Source organism: Coffea eugenioides, chromosome 2, assembly GCF_003713205.1.
Source record: "Coffea eugenioides isolate CCC68of chromosome 2, Ceug_1.0, whole genome shotgun sequence".
Taxonomy (NCBI): domain Eukaryota; kingdom Viridiplantae; phylum Streptophyta; class Magnoliopsida; order Gentianales; family Rubiaceae; genus Coffea; species Coffea eugenioides.
In genome coordinates, this window is record NC_040036.1 from 72,743,466 (window position 1) to 72,748,648 (window position 5,183).

The following is a 5,183-nucleotide window of genomic DNA, read 5'->3' on the forward strand; positions in this document are numbered from 1 at the left end:
TATCATATTTAAACTAAGTTGTTGCTATAATATTAACTAAGAAACCATATGATAAACAAAATTAAACAATTGCTAATTGTAGAAAACATTTATTATAGACAAATTAATTAAAAGTTTATTGAATTTTGAAGATCAAAGATTATCATATTTAAACTAAGTTATTGCATATTTTACTTGGATTGTGACAGTAAGAAGAGGAAATTTTATATGTTTTGTCAATCCAATGTATACAACAAAATCTCATCAAAATACATATAAAAACATTAGGATTTGGATATAATAAATATTTATCAATTTTTGTAGTTTTAAACCTTTCCTGTTATATTTTTTATAACTATCTACAATTTTTTTGAAATTTTCTTAGTCAATATGACATAATATAGTGAATTTAATTATCAATTTAACCTTTTGTTTTCTCATTAACTATTTATGATCTTTTCTCTTTTTATTAATTGTGATTTTCTTCTAAACCAATATGTAGATAAAATATAGTTAACTTTATTCATCACGCATAAGAATATAATAATTGGAGATAATTTTGACACAGACAATAATTGGAGATGAAGAAAATAATTGGTGAATATAGTTGTAAGTTGATAGTTTTTAATTTTAATTACCGACATTGTTGAGATGTAATTTATTGAAACTTTTCATTTTTCTTATTAGTGTCATATGCAATAGCTCTAATTAAAAGATATGAGGGTAATTTAAGCATAACAAAAATTAAGATCAAAATATGCTTACACTTACACTCTTTATTGCCAAGACTCATTGTACTTTTTATATAGGAATGATAGGGAATTCGATTTTATTTTTTTTTTGTGTATATAAATCTTATACTATCTCTTGTTTTTCAGAATTTTGAGGAAAGGAAATATAATAATCAGCAAATATCTATGTGCTTGTATAAAATAGGGAACAAAAGGTAATTGCAGGATTTGTTACATTCCCTGTTGATGCAGACAAGCACTAACAGCCAAGGCACAAGAAGTTAAAATAAAAAAAAGTTGTTGAACAATGATTTTCATTTTTTCTTTGCCTCTAAGATCGGACCCCTCTTTTGCAACCAAATCATTATTTGGTCTTAAAAGCCTAACCCGTGAAGAAAATCGTGTCCAATTTCCTTTTGCCCTTTGAAAACACCCCTTTATCTGTAAAAGAGATCTGAATGGGGACATAATTTTTTTTTTCTTTTAAAATATAGAACACATCCCCCACTAGTATGTTCAAGCCCCATCAAGAATCATTATTAAAATGCTTTTTGGGAATGACATTATTGAGCAAGTTCCAAAATCACTTTGTTTTTCACCAAATCTTGACCGGTGAACATGATTAATTTGTTCATTTTTTCCATTCATTTGTTAATTTGTTCACTTTTTGGATTAGTGCTTAGGATTTTTTTTTTCTTTGAGTAGATTAATGCTTAGGATTTTCATCCCAGAATCTTGAATATGGAACATGTAGTTACATGATAGAAAAAAATTACATCATGCACAAGTAATTCACCTGCCCATAGAAAGAAAACAAAAAAGGTTAAAGAGATAGGATATTCCTAACTAATCATTTTTTTGGGAGGTAAGTTTCTTAATCGATCTTGTTTGGAAAGCCATTTTCCACCAAAAGAATTTCAACGTTTTCCATGAATATATTTTTCAATCATCTTTTTATTTCATATATATCAGATCGTTATTTTATTAAATAAAAAAAGGAAAGGAATTAATAAAAGAAAGGGATCGTTTCATAAAAGTCCCTCTGTTGCTTTCCAGATGATCAGCCTGGTTCTCGAATGGAACAAAATACTTTTGACATGATAACTCGGAAAAGCCCAACAGAAAATAGAAAAGAGCTTTCGTTGTGCTTTAAAATTCAACCAAAAAAAAAAAAGTTTTGAAATACTTGGTGCCATTTGTTTAAGCTATACGGAGGCAGATCACCAAAGAAAGAAAGATAAGGGATGCCCTGCTCTGAAGAAAACAAAAACAAAATATTTTGTTTAAACCAGTGATTTTGTCACAACAAAAGAGGGTAAAAAAAATGAATCTCTTAGTTTTTCCACAGCCCTAAATCTCTTAAAACCAAACAAAAAAACTCATCTAAGAAAACATATCACAGACATGGAAGGTTAGCTATCGCATCCTTGTCTAAGGATGGGCTCCTTAGCATTACAATTTTGAACAGGTTTACATTATTTGATATTAACAAATTGCAGGGTGCTATCATAAGAAGCCTTGATTGATCTTAGCTTGACAACATGATTTTATTTCAACAAATTTGCATTGATGACAAAACATACATCAAACATGAAATAGATGTAATCAGATATGAAAATTAACAACGTTACGTTCTTTAGAATTTGCGTATGTCTCAAGGTTAATTATGTACTCAAAAAAGATAAATAAAGTCGGTAAATGATTGCCACTGATAACCATTTTGAAGCCATTCCCAATAATTCCCGTGAAACTAGCTTAAGAAATTTTGGTCCTTTATTTGGGAGTGTTTGGATAGCACATTATCTCAAATAATAATTTATATTTCGCTTGCGTCATAAATACGTTTCTCAACCCACCTTTTTATCTCAGATACATCACATCACAAAAAGTATTATAGTAATTATTTCAAATAATAAAATTTTCATATACTCTCCTATACAATTGGATTAACTAGATTAGTAGCAAGAGTATCATCTCATAAGACTCTAATTTCACGATCTGTTTAGCAAGCACTGCAACGTTTTGCTTAACTCTAATTTAACGGTCTGTTTAACGAACGCTCCTACGTTTTGGTTAAGCAAAGCAGACTAATTAGTGCCCTAAAATCTATTATATTAATCCAAAACCAATCTATAATCAAAACAATTTGATAAAATGACCCTATCATCAATTAACCCGATAAAATTTTATTAGTTCTGATACCACATTAAAGCACCTTGGTTTTGATTTCAAAACTAGTAAGCCGTGCTTCGAGTGGTTCAAAATCTTATTAATTATTTTAGAGTATTTTGATTGACAGACGTGAAATTGTTTAATTTGTTTAACACTATGTGGTTTAAACAAACTCATATATACTGAACACTTAAATCGATTCAAAACGTTTAATTCGTGGAACCCAACTATTAGACGAAATCCCGAATGCGAATTCATTTTCAGTCACTTAAATGTTACCTAATGTTCACGCGTACTCTCCACTACATTAAGTCGTAACGTAATAATAACCAAACCAAGCTTGGCCTTATTTTGGAAGCTTCTTTTAACGCCAAAAGGCGCATTCACGTGTATGTACCGTCGTAGCATTTGCCCCAATACCTACCTATGCATTCAAGAAGCACCAATGATGTTGGCCTACACTAACTATCAGCTGCGTTGGAATGAACGAAGATTATGTAAAATTTAATTTATATATTATAAATTTAATAGTGATAATATATACACTATCAATATTTATAAAATTTACTTTAAAAGATATCTCACGCCACACTAAAAATAAATATCTTTCTTAGTAATGAAATTCTTTGAAGACAGAAAAAAGTCATATGGAGTTAATGTTAAAAGGGTTTTTCAAAACTCAAAAAGGGAAAAACATAATGATAGAAACTCTTTTTGAGAGTTGAAAAACTAGTTTATTTTGTAAAAGTACAACAGTCATTCATTGTTCTAAAACTTGAGAAGTAAGTATAAGTTTTCTTAGGTATTGTTACACCATTTTATCTTCGATTATTTGCTCCTCTACTACACTTAATTAGGGACAAATATAATTTTAAAGAAAATTTATATAATGCACAACTTGATTGCAGATTTTTTATAATTCTAACAAGTTCTTAAGTTCCCCTTTTTTCCTATTTTTTTGACTCACAATTTGCACCAAGCATTCATTGCTCCCCCAAAATGAAGCAGGTGTAAAATTGTAAATAAATCACATCCCAGTTCGCTATTTTAAGTTAAAAAGAAAGTAAGAGATGCTAAAAGAAGTTAATTTTATTGTACATTTGTACTAAGAATGTAGATTGATATCACCTAATGGTTAGGGAAAGGCTTTTAGAATTTTCTCGGTTATCAGATTCAAGATTCCAAAAAAAAAAAGGTAGATTGATGTCATTAAGCTCTTGGCATAAAGAGAAGGGTAAAATTGTACAATGGCACTAAAAATCTTTGATTGGACCGATGGGTACACTGAACCTTACCTTACAGCTCTACTGGTGTGGCTATGGGCTGTCTATTCCATTTAAGGTAACAATGAGCGATGTCATCCGTTAAATTGTTCAGCAAATTGGAATTAGCTTACAAAAATCCAAAAAAAAAAAATAATAAAAAAGAATGCATGAGGGGTCGGAAAACTCATTTGTTCCTTACCCTCACTGTTTTCATTATTAATTAATAGAGATATCATGAATCCAGCATACAAAATTAGGTTAACTTTCAAATCTATCACAAAATTAAGCAAGAAGTCCAAGCGAATTTTAAAGCATAGAAATTATACATGCACATGATGTAATTAAAGCATCAAAAGTGGAACCTTCCTGTTGAGAAGATATTTTATTGAAGAGTTTTGGACCTACACCACCACCTATTTGTAGCCTAACACTTTAAAAAGTGTTGATTCAAGATTAGATTCAAGTTTGCAATTAATTATTTACAAATTTTCATCAATCTTTCAATTTAAAAACTATTTTTCTTGATGCCCTAATTGACATACTTGTGATTGGGACTTGGACCAAGTAAAGAATATTCACCTTGTCCCGTGCAATTTGAGAGACTAGTTCTTCAAATGGTGAAGTTTTGGAAATGCAAAGATGAGCTTATTGGATCAAGGTATGATACAAATGCAAATGGATCCATTGGTGTCAATTCTTTAACTTTAAACAATTGATTAACAGATGACATTTTGGTTAAGGCGAGAAGGGGCTGTTTTAACAAGCAATGACAACCTTATTTATGCTTGCAAGTCATTGCTTTCATCAATCTCTTGTCTTGCAAATGCATCTTGATTTGTGTGTTTATACCAATCTAAATATGTTTATGGGACGGTTTGAGTTTAAATATTTGCATAATCACATTTTACAAGAAAATCGAGTTGACCAACTTCGTATGAGATGTGAGAAGTTTGACATATATTTTCTTAATACTAAATTATTTTATGCACTGTTAGTGTATAAATTTTTTTTTTACACTAGTAAGTTTAGATCATAC